Below are 16217 nucleotides of genomic sequence, written 5' to 3'. Positions count from 1 at the left end.
CACAGATGTGCATTACCATGCCTGGCCCACCCCCTTTTTAAAAAAGTGTACATTTTATCTGTGCAGTCCATCATTTAAACCTCCTTTTAATGGCCATTTCAGCAGTTTCTCAGTTTATGCAGTTGTATCAGCTCTGCTGTGATATAGGTACCTGCATCACTGAGGATTACACCAGTACAAGAAACATTTTCAAATGGAAGATGAAGGAGGTGGGGAAGGGAAAACCTCTGCAATGAGTGGCATATGTATGCATGCGTCTGTGTGGGTGTGTGTGTGTGTGTGTGTGTCCCCATCCCTGACTGTGTACACACTGTGCTGTTCCTCAACTCAGATGAATGAGAACAAGGAAGCAGCTAAGTTCAGACAGGTCACCAACATGGCAAGCTATGCTTTAGATGCAGTTTCCCATTTTGTTTGGTCACTGTCCCCACTGCAGAAGGAGCATCCTGTGACGCTGCTGGCCAAAGGATACAATCAGAAAGGTGGTAAAGAGGGCGGATGGACATGAAAGTACACCTTGCCCAGTTAGGGTGGAGATTTGGGTCTAGGGAGCCAGGTCCCCGAGTATGATGATGGCCGCATTTTGGGGGTATACTGCTTGAAAATAGAAGTGTTCTATTCCATCTCCCTGAAGTGAGCTATCGCTGGCTTGGGGGCTTTCTGGCCTCACAGCCAAGCCAAAGCTAGCAGCCTCTTTGCACAGGGCATCATATCATGGGGGGCATGTCAAGGCAGCATGTCAAACCCACCAAGGAAGCTTTGTGACCCCAAAGATATTTTTCACAATTGGTGGTGGATTCTGTATGTAACCACAACGGCATCCGCTCTGCAGCAGGCAGAGGAGTAGATGCAATTGCACAGGCTTGGAAATGAGGGCTTTCTGTAGCCCAGGTGTGTGTGCAGAGCACTGGGCTGGGCTTGCTTGTCACACACAGGTGAGCCCACACACCCCAGCCTGCTGTGCTCACATGGAGGTGAAGAAGGACTGGGAATGACTGCACTGTCACACTAGTCCCTTGTTTTCAAAATATGTAGAGAAAACAAAACAGACAGGTCTTTGTTATTCTCAAAATATCTGGGTTTTTTTTTTCTCTTTTTTGAGTCAGGGTCTCACTGTGTAGGCCAGGCTGGCCTTGAACTCACTATGGAGCCCAGGCTGACCTTGAACTTGGACTGATCCTCCTGCCTCGTCTCCCAAGTGCTGGGATTGCAGGTATGTGCCAGCATGCCTGGCAAAAATGTATGTTTTTGAACCATGGGAATAAAAAGATTTTAATTCACACAGGTTAAAAACATTCAAAATTCGTAAGTGGGCAGGAAGTAGTAGGAAGTTCATCAGGGCTCTCTGTTCCAGCTCCAGCTCCTAAGTCGTACACTACAGGGACAAGTTAGAATCACAGCTGTGAAGTCGCCTGCTGTCTCCCCTGGTCAGTTCAGGTCTACGGACATACTATGGGTCTCCCTGTTTGCAACTCTGGTATTACCAGGGCTTTGCTCTACCTCAGTCATAAATAAAATGTCAATGCAAGCTCATTTCCTCCATTCTTACTTTACTGTACCCTGGATCCTTGAATTCATCTGTGCTGCTTTCATCTCCAGCCTGGATCTTTGCAATGGTCTCCTAACTTCTTCCCTCTCCTTTCCAGTGAAGATCTCCTCATTCCAACCCCCTGCCCCAGCCCCAAAGTACTTCCCAGGTCTTCAAGAAATACTTGTTCAGTTAAAACTAAAAGAAGACCAAAGTGGAATATAGCAGAGCCAAAGAGGTGGAGATAGTTAATTTCACATGACAGTGGTCAGGACAGGCTTTACAAAAGTGGATGGGTTTAAAAATGAGTTAAGTATTAGGAGAGTTGGTTAGAAGGAGGCATTTGATTTCTGTCCAAAATGGTGCCAATACCATGCTATAACACATAGTAATGGTAGGTTTAAAATAAGGTGGAAGGGAGAAGGCAACTCAGAAGCAAGATGAGCATCTGCATGGATGTAGCAGTGGGAACCAGGGCTGGAATCAGGGCTGGCTTTCTGGGCTCTGGTCATTCTTGGGTCTGGCTCTTGAGGGTTCATTCTTGGTACAGAGGCACCAAGGGTTTGGCACTTATGGCTAGCAGAGTCCCAAAGTGCCTCACCTTTGGAGCAAAGCTGGAGCCTGGCTTTCTTTTGAAACAGGATCTTGGATCTAGATTTCTATTGATTGAAAGGTTAGAGCCCAGAGCCACCAGTGTAGGGCCTGGTTCCTACTGGGAGCTCTGAAAAGTGAGAGCTGAAAAAATCAGGAGGGTGAAGTATAAAGAGAAGAGATTAAAATTTTTTCTATTCAAGAGAACCTTGCATGCAGACTCAAAATCCAAAGTATATGTAAGACTCAACAAATGGGATATGGATCCACTCTCAAAGAAATGCAAATCATGCACCAGTGTGAAAAGGGTTTTATTCAAAGAGAACAAGAACTTGCAGAAAATCAATTAAACAAGAACAGTTCAAGATGATAAATAATGAATGTACTGGAAAGGAAAACTCAATATAGAAAGTAGGATACTCTCTAAATTGAACATAGTTGAAGGAATAACTCATGAACTGGAAGCCAGCATTGAAGAAGTCACACAGAATACAATGCAGGGAGACACATAGAGGCAGTTTGAAAAAGCTGTTGCAAGGTGGTTTGGCACTGTGAAATGTTTCCTAGGATTCCTGAGAGAGTAAAGGAGGTGTGAACAAAGACCATGGGAAGAGATTTTGGCTGAAAAAGTTTTACAATTAAAAACCTAAGTCCTTAAGTTAAAAAAAAAAAAAAAGAACAAATCATCGGTCACAGTGCCAAGTGGGATAAATAAAATTATATCTATTTCTGCACACGGACATCAAGAACAAAGACAAAGGCATCCCAGGAAGCTGGGCTGATGCTTGACAAACATTTGGCCAATCCTTGGTTGGCAGAGAACATAAACTGAGCTGTCAAGGGGAGAAACCCACAAGTTTTGGTTACATCTTGTGTTGACTCTGTCAGCCCCTCCCTCGCTGCTGACCCATGCTTACTATAAGCAAATTGAGTGCTGCAGATCTTGAATCTCGAGAAAAATGAAACAGAAGTGTCCCAAATGCAATCAAAGGGCAAGGATTTGTGTTTAGGAGAGGACCAAGGCCAGAGTTGAGCTTGACAAGGGGGCGATAACATTGCAAAGGGAGGTCAGAGGAGGATATGGAACCTTCAGGGAAAACTTGCTTTGAAGGAGAAGGAAGAAAGAATTGGCACAGACTCCAGGTCATGTAGGAAATTCAGGATGGGGCTTGAGAAGGTGGAAAAACTTCATGGGGGAGGTTTGGTTTATGATGGGATCATGAATGGCAAGCCTGGGGCAGGAAGAGAAAAGTCATGTCTACCTCTCACCCACATAGGGCATCCACAGATGACTCCAACAGATGATGGTAAGGAGGCTGATGGGAAGGCTGGGGTGGATGGGAAGGTGGATGGGGAGATTCTGCAGGATGAAATGATGTTAACATCTGGACTTCATTCATTGCCCATTCATTGAAGTGGATGCACCATTCACTTTTAAGTTTTGAAAACCTTTGAATGCAGAAAAGTACAGCAGATAATATGAAACACCCATAAGATCTGATTTTTGTCATTATGACACTCTGATGACCATCCTTGTACATATTACATAGACTCCAAGTACAAGGTTTCCTCTGGGTATTGGCCTGGAAGAGGAATGATTGACCTAGAGAGGTGAGATTTATTTTAAAAATGCTTCCTTTTAACTCCCATAGCTATTGGTAAATTTTAAAGTGGTGGCACCAGTTTGTACCCACCCCACGTGGGTAAGTTTCCATGACCCACATTCTGCCAGTGTGGTAGGCCTGAATTGGCATCTCATTGTATAAACTTGTATTTCCTTGAGGGCCTGGGTTCATTCCCAACACCACAAAAACAAACAAACACACAAACAAACAAAACCCACCTTGCATCTCCCTTGCTAAGGTTGAGACTGAGCATCTTGCCACGGGTTTGTGGCTACTCAGCTTTCTTCTTCTGCAGGTCGCCTGGTCTTGTCCTTTGCCCACCTCCCTGAGGGATATCAAGTATTTAGGTAACGTCCATCCCCAGGTATCAGCCCTGCCTTCCAGAGCACACATCACTTACACTACGGATTTTGTTGGTTAGAGAACCTGATTTCTTTCCAGTTAACTGTGCGCTATGACTTTCCATAACCAAAAGAGTCTTCAGTTCTTTTTATTTGAAAGCTGTCCTGAGTCCTGTCACATTTTGCTCTAGCAAAAACAGGAAAGCAAAATAGACCACATCCAAAGGGTTTCTCTCTTCTCTTCCTTTTTCCCTTCTTCGTTCCCTTGGTTTCCTCTCCCTTCCTTCTTTCCTCCTCATCCTTCTCCTACTCTTCCTCCTCTTTTTCTTCCTCTCCTCCTCCTTCCCTCCCCCTCCTCCTTCCGCCTTTTCCTCCTCCTTTTCTCCCCCCCCTTCCCTCTCATCATCTTTATACACAACACAAAATTTGTTGTCTTGAAACAGTTTACCCAAAATAGAAACTTTAAGCAGTCAGTGGAAAGTTTTTTTTTTTTTTTTTTTTTACAGAAGCTGGTTAATTCTTCACCTGGGGGCTGGGCGGGATCCATGAAGTAACCTCAACTCAGCCATCAAGCGTTTCACTCCCACGGTTTCCCGCCGCGACCTGGTTCTCTGGTCACCTGCAGGGAGAGCTGCGGAGGATGTCAGCAACGGGGGCGGGGACACCAGCCAGTGTCAGCCCCCCACCCCCCACCCCCGCCAGGCACACGCGGAGGTTCCGACTCCTTCAGCAGCCGGGACGCAGTTGTAACCGGTCCTCGGGAAGGGGAGGGCGGAGAGCGAGGTAGAAAGAAAGGGAGGAGAAGGGGGTTCCCGCCCTCCTTCTGGCTTTGGGTCCCCGCGCCCTTTCTCGCTCGTCTCTCAGTTCCGCAGAGAGAACGAGCGGCTCCCTCTGGGCCTCACGCGCCGGGCCGAGGGCCTTGGGAGGTCCCCGAACGCGCCGCGAGGCAGAGCCTGAGCCCGGTGGCCCGTGGCCCGCAGTCAGCTTCTGGGTGGGGACGGGCGCGGGCGGAGCTGGGTGCGCTGGGCGGGTGGCTGGGGCCGCCGTGGCCCTGCTGCTCCGCTGGCCTCAGACTGTTCTGCGGGGCATCCCAGCAAGGGGCACAGTCGGGGGACACTGGAGTCACGATAGGGTAGAGGTGCCAGGATGTGGTAGGCGCAGCCACGCCATGGCGAAGGAGCCCAGCACTGGGCGTCATGGGGAGCGAGATCAGGGCGAGAGCAGCCAGAGCCTAAGGACGCAGTGCGCGGCGTGGGGGTTGGAGGAGGAAGGGTCAGAGGCCGGTCCAGGCTGCAGGCAGGCAGGGGCCAGGACACAGTGACCAGGAGCAGCACAGTGTGTCTGGCGGACCGAGTTCCGAGGGGACAGGATGGAGAAGGGGGGAGCTGGCTCCGGTTCCCCCCTGGGCTGCTCCCGCAACGACTTCTTGGGCCAGCCTTGCAGGTCTGAGTATCCACCTCTGTGGACCTATCCGGGTCCCTCCCCTCGCCTCCGCTGTATCTCACATGAATCCATTTCTCTGCGCACAGGAGCCCTGGGCTGAGACAGCCGGCCCATTACCTGCTCTGCCCAGGGGAGGTCAGGCCCAGCCCAGGGCACAGAGAGCTCAGCGTGGGTGCTGAGCAGAAACGGGGTGCAGAGTGGGAGGCAGAGGGAGACTGGCTGAGGGCTTCGGGGGAGGAGAGAAGAAGGGTCTAGAGTATGGAGCTGGACAAATTCATATTTGGAGACAGCTAGCCCAGCACATTTCCTTCACACGGGGAGAAAAACAGGGCCAGGAAGGTGAGCATCCTTCCCAGTAACTCAGCTTCCGAGGGCAGGGACCAGGGACGGGCCTGGCTGCCTCACCAGTTTCTGCCCAGTTCTGCCCCCAGGAGGCGATGTTGCTTTAGTTTTTTCTACCTTTTGGGGGATGGGAAGGGAGATGGCCTCCAGCAAAATGCGGCAGGAGTGGGCTTCCACCAGGGCTGGGGCTGGGGCTCTGACCCTCTCAGTTCTCAAGATCCCCCTCTTCGAAAGAGCCACCTGTCTTATTACAGGTCCCTAAGAATCCTGCTTTGACGGCTGAGATTACTGTTGGGAGGTGGAATGGAGTGCGGTGGGATCAAAACTGATTCCAGTGATGGCATCTCTGGCCCAAGACAAGGTGGGCAGTGGGGAGAGGCTGACCCTCCCCCCATCTGTCAATCAGTAGTGCTGGGCTGATGTCAAAACCTTAGTAGGGGAGAGCAGTCCTAATTTGAGATCCTCTCTTCTCAGGGCCAGTTGGGGCTTCTCCAACTCTTCTTCCTTCATTTGTCAGAAAATGCGGAGACTGGAGTGGAAATGTGGGGGTCGTCCTGGGGGCCAGGTTCCCTGCCCAGGCAGATGTGGCCACGGTCTCATGAGACCACAGGGCAGAAGCACCAAGGAGACACTGCAGGGCCCTGGCCCAGGATGTGCAGGAGGTGAGGGGACAGGAAGCCGACAGGCTCGGGGGTTGGGGCCTGTTCTGGGGCAGGTGGCATGTTTGGCCCTTGTGTTCCACTCAGGGGCACAGGTTGCCGCACAGACAGGCCTGGGACATGGGTCCCACCCTGTGCTCTGGGCTCCAGCAGGGCTGGGATAGGGGAGGGCTGGGAGCACTGGGTTGGGAGGTTCTGGGAACCAAGGACCCTCTGAAGTTCTTAGGGCTTATTCATTTCATTCCGCTCCTGGTTCTAGTTTACTCGGAAGATCCTCTTCCGTGCTGGCTCTGGTGGTGGTTGGAACCAAAGGCCCTTGGTGAACATGTACCCTGCTGTTAGCCACCAACAAGTCTTTATGCATAGCCTGTTTCTTCTCCTGTGATGTGAACCGTCCTCCTTGTGGTCCAGAGGAGTTCTGAGCCAGACACAGTAATGGAAGATATCTAGCCTAATAAAGTCTTTGCCTTCTTGTTTAGCTTAAAAATATTTTGGAAAATATAAAATAAAAAGAAAAGAAAAAAATCATTCATAGTGCGAATATGGAACTATACCACTGTTGACTTGTTGGTGCATTTATTTTGTGCTGTTTTCAATATCTTTTTGTTTGTTATATATTTTTCTTTTCTTCTCCCATCATTTTCATCAGGTTTCTAGTCAATTTTTGTTGTTGTTGTTGTTTTTTGAGACAGGGTCTCACTACATAACCCAGGCTGGCCTTGAACTTGTGGTGATCCTCCTGCCTCAGCCTCACAAGTGCTGGGATTCCAGGCAGGTGCCATCATTCCTGGTTTCCAGTTTGCTATTAAAAAGTCTTATTGTATCACTTTCTCTTATAATGTGCTCTTCCTGAATCTCACCTGATAACTGCAAAATGTTCCACTCATATTTTGTCTAATTACTTAAGCATTCATGTTGTACCCACCTTTTCATTATGATACAGTGATTTTGAAATAGTGTATATTTTCAATTTTTTCTTTCTTTTTTTTTTTGGTACCAGGATCGAACTCTGGACCTTGCACTTGTGAGGCAGGTGCTGGAACCACTGAGCTAAATCCCCGGCCCTATATTTTCAATTTTTATTTCTGTTACCCTAAGAATTCATAAAAGTAGTTTATAATTCTTCATTTGGATAGATTTCCCCCTCCCTTTGTTTATAACTTTATTGTTCTATGGCCCTAGAATTAGCTGTATTTATGTTTTTTTAGAATTTGAATTTTTGATGGATGTTGACTTTGTAACTAATATAGGCATAGTTTTGCATGAGTAATTGGGTACAAAATTGGATATATTAGATCAAACTTTGTGAAATATATTACTCACATTTTCTCTATTCTTTATATTCATCTACTTGAGGGCTGGGGATTTAGCTCAGTGGCAACGTGCCTGCCTTGCAAGCACAAGGTCCTGAGTTTGATCTCCAGTACCAGAAAAAAAAAAAAGAAAAGAATATATTCACCTACTTGATCTGTTAATTTCTGTAAGAGTTGTAAACTTTCTACATATGTTTGTGGATTTATTATTTCCTCTTCATATTTTAGCAGTTTGTGCTTTATATATTACAAGGTGATATTAAAAAGTGTAAAAACCACATGGCTGTTAAAATTATAAATAAACATATTGGCATGTTCCTCTTTTTATGCATTTTAATTATTTTCTTGGTCTAGATTTTCAGGAGCAAGTGGCTTTTTGGGCCAAGTTGGTCTTTTACAGATTGGACAAATGTATAGTATTGGCTTTATGTGAAAATGCATGTTTCATTAATTTCATTATATTATATATATATATAATCAATTATTTTAAGAGAGACAAAAATTCAGATATTTTAAATTTTTTTCTTTGATTTTTTTTATTGCAGCCAACTTTTTTCCCTTGTAGATATAACAACAGGTTGAATTTTCTTTTTGTATATGGGCTGTCTGTTCTTGTCTTTTTGTGCTTGTGTTTTCTCTATTTTAACTTGAGGAGGTTATGCTGTTGCAGCTCTCACACTGTAAGAATTATGTTTCTATTTGTTCTACCACAAAGCACACATTGAAAAGGAAAAACTCTGCTAGACCCTGCAATACTGATTATGTCCAAAACATGCTGTAAGCAGTGCAGGCTGCAGAGTTAAATCCCTCAATTGGCTTACTTTAAGAAGCGAGTCTCACTGAAACTATGTGACTCACAGCAGTATCTCATGAGCACTGTGGTAGCTTGCAGGGCAATGTGACCTCCCTGCTAACAGCCACAGCCGAGGCCAGAGTAATGGCCTATGAAGCTGAGGGGCTAATAGAGATAACACGTGTAGTTGAGGTTGGAGTAATGGCACCCAAATTCCATCCCCACAATTAGTGCCTTCATAGCTGGAAGGACAATGCTCTAATTACAACCATATATTTTGTCTATCTTGTTTCTAATTTGAAAATGCTTTGACTCTTCTCTTTAAAGCCTTGCCTGCATTGGTTTCTGTGGAAGTTTCACGTATTGCACATCTATACATGCATGTACTATACCTTTTACCCTGATCGATGAGTAATAAAATTCAGTGGAAGAGATAGGGCAGGGCTGTTGGAGTTCACACTTTCTCTTTAACTCTGTTTTAAGTTTTTATTTTTTATTTTTTGTTACCGGAGATCCAACTCAGGACCTTGTGTTTGCAAGGCAGGCATGGTACCACTGAGGTAAATCCCCAGTCCCTGCCTTAAGGTTTTTTTTTTCAATAAATATTATTGTATTATTGAATAAAGGGTGATATTCAAAGCATTAACAACTAATACAGTATAGGAATCAATCAATTGGAATGGATAAAACGATCAACTAAAATAATCAACTTTTTTTTTTTGGTACCGGGGATCCAACTCTGGACTTTGCGCTTGCGAGGCAGGCGACAGAACCACTGAGCTAAATCCCTGGGCCAATAATCAACATTTTTAAACAGCTGATACAGCTGAATTGTCCATACCTGTTGGTATTAGCCTTGGGTGAATAAATTACATTTTAGATTAATACTTCCCAAAGTCTGTTCCTCAAAATACTAATTCAGCAGAACCTATCTATGTACGAACATTGGAGAAATGTTTCCATGGTCAATTAAGTCTGGAACATTCCTACTTTAACCATGTTTTCTTCAGAGGTCTTTTCAATATTTAATATGCTAATGTGCATTAGATTCTTAAAGAGAGAGCTATATCGTGTAGTTTAGAAAACTACTTTGGTCATATAATTCACCTTACTTGTGTTTGATAACGCAGAACAACAAATATTTGAGAAAAGGCTGCCTTAACACTACTCTCCATCATCTCTCATAAACTTTAGTCTTTTCTTTTTCCCTTCATTGATCCTGTTTTTCTTCTGGTTCCCATCTTTTTTTCCCAGGACCTTTTCAAGTTTCCCTGCTACTAATATCCAATTTATCCAATCTTTTTACATGGTACCAATTATCTTTGTAAAATCTGTACCTCATTAAACTGCTCTACCTAAATGCATGTAGCAACCACTTTTTTGGTGGGGGAGATAAAAATGTATATCTGTCTAGCCCTTTAAAATGGTTTAATTGTACTGAATTTAACAATCTTGAAAAAAATTTTTTCTTCAACCTTGCATCACACACTGGGCAGGTGGGGACTAGAGGCTTACTGCAGGAGTCTCTGGCAAAACTCCAGCCCACCAAACGTGAACTGCACCCTGCAGACTGCTTCCTCTGCTCTCCGTGGACCAGACAGACCCACAACCTCAGTGTGGGCCCCATAGCAGACAGAGGCCTGTGCAGCCGCAAGCTTGTGCAATTTGGGACCTTATTTTTTTTCTTTCCTTTCTTTCTTTTTTTGAGTGGTAAGAGTCAGGTATTTTGACTAAACTGCAGAGGAAAGTAATACCCAGTGAGATGACATGATTTTCCTGGGATCGACAGATTCCTATTAGTTTGTGTTTTTTTTTTTTTTTTTTTGTACCAGGGATCGAACTTGGGACCTTGTGCTTTCGAGGCAGGCGCTGGAACCACTGAGCTAAATCCCCTGTGACAGATTCCTATTAGTAATTTGTGCCTTCTCTCTTTTTTTTCCTGCTTACCCTTAGCTAGAGGTTTTTCAGATCTGCTATATTTTCAAAGAATCAGCTATTATTTTCATTGATTTTTTCTCTATTGTTTCTTGTTTTCAATTCATTGATTTCTGTTCTAACTTTAGTAGGTCTCTTCTGCTTGCTTTAAGCTTACGTTCTTCTTTTTCTTGTTTCCCAAAGTAGAACTTTAGATGGTTGATTTTAGATCTTCTCTTTTTTATATACTGTATATGTATCCAGTGCTATAATTTTCCCTGTAAGCACTACTTTTGGTGCATTTCATAAATTGAGATAAATTTTCATTTTCACTTCAAAATATTTAAAAATTTTTTTCTCCTTTTTTTTTTTTTTTTCAGAGAGGGTCTTGCTACATAGTTCAGGCTGGCCTTAAACTCACTAAGTAACCCAGGCAGGCCTTGAACTTGAGGCAATCTTCTTGCCTCTGACTCCCAAGTGCTGGGACTACATGTATGTGCCACCACACCCAGCTAAATTTTTCTTGAGACTTCTTTGAAACTTATGTTATTTAGAAGTATGTTGTATAATCTTCAATTCTTTGAAGATTATCCAGATATTGTTCTGCTACTAATTTTTAGTTTAATTCTACTGTGGTCTGAGATCTTATTTTATATGGTATCTATTAATTTAAATTGTTAAGATGTACTTTATAATACAGAATATAGTCTTTTGGTGAATGTTCCATGTAAACTTGGGAAGAGTATGTGTTCTGCTATTATTGGATGGAGTATTTTGTAAGTGTCAGATCAAATTAGTTGATAGTGCTGCTCAGGTCAATTAAACTATTACTAATTCTCTGTTGGCAGGAGTTTTCAATTACTGATAAGGGTGTTGAAATATCCACTTATAATACTGTATTTGTCTATTTCTTCTTACATTTCTACCATTTTCTATCTCACAAAATTTGGTGTTCTGTTGTTAAGTAAATGCATGTTAGACTGTTTTGTCTTCTTGAAGAACTGACCATTTCGACATTATGTAATGCCTCATAAATTTCCTGTTCTGGACTGTGGCTTATCTGAAATGAGTGTAGCTGCTACCATTTTCTTTTTCTTTTCTTGGTACTGGGGATTGAACTCGGGACCTTGAGCTTGTGAGGCAGGTGCCAGAACCACTGAGCTAAATCCTTGGCCTTTTTCTTTTTCTTTTTTTCTGGTACTGGGATTAAACTCAGGACCTTGCACTTTCGAGGCAGGCAGGTGGCAGCACCACTGAGCTAAATCTCTGGCCCTACCATTTTCTTTTGATAATGCTAGCCTGATGTATGTTTCCCCATCTATTTACAGCTCATCTGAGTCTTTATATTTAAAGTGAGTTTTTTGTAGACAATTATGGTTAGGTCTTGTTTTTTAAAATCTTATAAAATCTTTAAAAAATCTTAATCTTTCTGGCTTGGTGTGGTGGTGCACACCTGTAATCCCAGCACTGTCTCAAAATGAAAAATAAAAAAGGCTGGAGATGTAGCTCAGTGTGAAGGCTCCTGTGTTCAATCCCCAGTGCAGAAAAGAAAATCTGACAGTCTCTGCCTGCCTTTTAGTGGCATATTTAAGTCATTCACATTTAAAGTCATTTAAAAATCTTGTTGGGGGCAAAAGGAATCTTTCCACATTGTTGGTGAGAATGTAAACCACTATAATCTCTGTGGAAATTATTATGGAGATTCCCCAAAAAATTAAAAATAGAAGTTCCATTTGATCCAGCTACACCCCTTGTGGGTATCTTTCTGAAACAGTTAAAGACATCATATTACAGTGATACATGCATATTCATGTATATAGCATCACGACATAATTAAATCTTGGCATGGCCTATGATGAATGGATAAAGAAACTACAGTATATATATATACAATGGAGTACTGTTCAGCCATAAAGAAGGATAAATTTGAGTCATTTGTATGAAAATGTATGCACCTTGAGACCATAATGCTAAGTGAAATAAATCAGATACAGGAGGTTAAATAGTGCATGTTTTTTTTCTTATGAGAAGTATGAGAAACCCTAAATATAAAGAATTTATTTTTTAAAAACTTTAAAAATCATTGTTAGTACATGTTTACATTCATCGTGGGGAGTTGGTATATGTGCGTAACATTTTTTTACTTCCCCTTTCCCTCCTCTGTCTCCCAAATGTAAATAATTTAAAGGGCAAAACAAAAGATACATGATCAAAAACAAGGAGATAGGCTTTGTGGAGATGGGAAGGGAATCTGGAGATGGGGGAGGCGAGAGAGGGGAAGGGAAGAAGTAAAAAGAATGAAGATATGTGTACATACCAATTCCCCATGATGAGTACAATTATTATGTATTGCAATCACATAGCAATAGAAGAGAAGCTACAAAAAATAAATAAAAATATAGCTGCATTAAGGTCTACCATTTGTAATAATTTTCTATTCGTCACACTTGTTCTTTGCTTATTTTCCCTCCTTTCTCTGGCCATTTAAATAATGTTTATCAATATTATCCCAGTGATTGCTTGAGCAGATAGCCAGCACCATGCCCAGGTCTGTGTGCTGCAAAACACACTTGCTCATACCTGTGCTGAATGAGACAGGCAAGAAGGTGTCCATGCAGCACTCCCTGTGTAGTGGACATTGGGCAAGACCCCCCACAGCTCATCAATGGGGTAGTGGGCATTAAACTGTTCACTACCCTAGGGAATACCATGCAACAGTTAAAAGTCAGCCAGTACATCTGCATGTCCTGAAATAAAGCAAACTAACATATATTGTTCAGTGGAAGCAGTGACTTGCAGACTATTATAACATTATGACTCTGTTATGTAAAAATTGTATGTGTGAGAAGCTCTGGCTTTATTCATATTGACAAATTGATGATGGGTTTGGGGAAACAAAAGGCTGTTGTTAACAATTTTTTTCTAACAAAAGTGTATTCAGAAGCCTTTAAAAATGAAAGAGGCAGGGCTAGGGATTGAGCTCAGGGGTTCTGCCACTTGCCTTGTAAGCATAAGGTCCCAAGATTGATCCCTGGTACCAAAAAAAAAAAAAAGAAAAGAAAAAGAAAGAGGCTTCAAAAGTTCTTTTCCCTCAGAAGGAGAGAACATCTGTGGGACATAGCCACCTTCTCGAACCTGAGCACTTGAGCAGCTCATCTGAAGCAGGATTGCCCGAGTCATGGTCACACACAGAGATACAGGGAGCAGAGATGTCCCCCAGCACTGCCCCATCCTCTTCTCTAGGACCAAGAGCAAAGTTACTCAGAGCAGACAACCTGAGTACTACGAAGTGGACAGGGCCATGGCTGACCCGGGCAGAGTGCAACCCCCAGGACTTGGTGCAGGGAAGGTTCTGCGGGTGTGTGCCAAGAACCCCTTGGGTGGAGGGAGAGTCTGGTGAAAGGTCTGTTCATGTGGACCTGTGCTTCGTGTTCGAGGTTTCCAGAGACCCAGGGGTCAAACAGTTTCGTGGCCAGGTCACAGCACTGCTAAATTTTCCAGCAAGGGTCACTGAAACACCTTCCCCTGAAGGCCCATCCATGGGTGAAGAAGCCCAGCACCAGTCCCCTGACTATTGGCTTCCCATGCAGAAAAAACATAAAACCTCAGCTCCATCCCAAACCATTCACACACACACACACACAGACACACACAGACACACACACACACACACACACACACACACACATATATTCCAGACACAGTAAGACTAAATGTGGAAAGTTTTGTTTTTTTTTTGGTACTGGGACTCAAACTCAGGACCTTGTGTTTGTCAGGCAGGTACAGTGCCATTGAGCTAAATCCCCGGCCCCAGAAAGATGTTTTAAAGACATAAGATAAAGGTAGAATTTCTTGGATCAAGACATAAAATCACAAATTCATAGAAGTATAATAATATATTATCATATTTTAAAAAATTATAAGTATGTAGGACAAGCCTGGGAATGTAGCTTAGTGGTATAAAACTTGCATAGCATGCATGAAGCCCTAGGTTAAATCTCCAGCACTCAAAACAAAAAATATGCTGGACAAAAGTCAATATGAAGTTAAAAGATAAGTCTCAAATTAGTAAAAGATTTTTGCAATGCATGAAAGCAACAAAGGATGATTATCCATAATACATGACTCTTAAAAATAAGATATAAATATCTCAGTGAAAAATGGGAAAAGTACATCTTCAAGCTGATATCCAAATAAAAAGACACTAAACCTTACTTGGGCAAGTGAAATGCAAATTAAAATGAGTGATATTACTTCATACTCAGATTAACAAAAAATGAACAGGCCTAATGCTATCAAGCATGAATCAGGATACGGGTAAACAGGAACTTTTATGCAAAATTGATGGGAGTATAAATGGGTACAATGTTTTGGAGATAATCTGGAAATCTCTAGCAAAAATGGTAATGCTCTGGCCCTAGCATTTCTACTTCTAGTTTATCACTCAGAGAAACTGTTGTATACAAATGTCCACAAAAACACAAACAATAAAAACTGGAAATTGCTAATAACAGAAATTGAAAAAAACCTATTACCCAACAATCAGGGAATAATAAATAAATGGTGATAAATTAATGAAATATGACTCAATGAATGAACTAGATTCATGGGCATCAACATGAATAAATCTCAAAAATATAATGTTGAATGAAATAAACTTAGGAAAGGTATTACAATAGATATCCTTTGTAAAATATAGTCATATGAAAGCAATGGTATTATTCATTATTGTATCATTATTTCTAGAAAAAAACTCACCTAATGAAAGGATTACAAGATAAACATAAAAGCTTAGGGCTGAGGATTTAGCTCAGTGGAGCCATGCCTGCCTGGCAAGCACAAAGTCATGAGTTCAATCCCTGGTACTGGAAAACAAAAAACAAAAAAACAAAACAAAACAAAAAAACTCCCAAAACCATAAAAGCCTGAAGGCAGAAGCCACACCGTGCAGGACAGAGGGGCATGTGGAGGGTGGAACAAGGGCTGAGGGAGGGAGTCTCAGCCCTAATATTTGTTTCTTGAAATAAAAGATCAAAGCAATTTAGCAAAATGTTATATTTGCTAAGTCAGATGATGGGTAGCTGAGCATTTACTATATTCCTGTAGTACTTTTCTTCATATTTGCCATATTTCATAATTTAAAGCAAAAAAATGTTAAAACTGTCTTCTTTAGGTTAACTGACTAGGATAAGTAGATGTAATGAGTGTCTTTGATGCTGCAGCGCTCCAGGTTAATGAAATATCCTGTGTCTGGCCTGAGTGAGTGTGAGATTTGAGCTGTTCAGAGATACGTAGAGTAAGCAGGGCATGGTGTGCACACCTGTACATCTGAGAGTCTGAGGCACGAGGATCGAAGGCCCAGCCTGGGCAACTTATTGAGACCCTGTCTTAAGAAAAGCCTGGGGATGTAGCTCAGTGTGAAGGCCCTGTGTTCAGTCTCTAGTACCACACACACAGAAAAAAAAGAAAGAAAGAAAGAGAAAGAAAGAAAGAAAGAAAAGAAAAGAAAGTAAGAAAGAAAAAGAAAGAAAGAAAGAAAAGCTGGAATATAATATAATAACAATGATAATTATTTACTTAATGCTCATGTATGAGGTTGGTATTAGTATTGTCCTTGTTTTATATTCAAGGTTCAGAGAAGTTAATTCATTTGCCCAGGGTCACACAG

General features: G+C 42.6%; 1 long non-coding RNA gene across 1 annotated transcript; it reads left to right on the top strand.

The window, feature by feature from the left end:
• Window positions 1-5043: 5043 nt before the first annotated feature.
• On the top strand, window positions 5044-12958 carry LOC110349087 (uncharacterized). Its single transcript, XR_015448529.1, has 4 exons — window positions 5044-5528; window positions 6125-6231; window positions 6345-6532; window positions 6789-12958. It is a non-coding gene; the product is annotated as an uncharacterized LOC110349087 (long non-coding RNA).
• The last annotated feature ends 3259 nt before the right edge of the window (window positions 12959-16217 follow it).

This window comes from Heterocephalus glaber, unplaced genomic scaffold, assembly GCF_053883595.1.
Source record: "Heterocephalus glaber isolate CG9 unplaced genomic scaffold, H.glaber_assembly_v1.0 deba00000470, whole genome shotgun sequence".
In the NCBI taxonomy this organism is placed as follows: Eukaryota; Metazoa; Chordata; class Mammalia; order Rodentia; family Bathyergidae; genus Heterocephalus; species Heterocephalus glaber.
The sequence above is the reverse complement of the archived record's forward strand: the minus strand, read 5'-3'. Positions and strand labels throughout refer to the sequence as shown.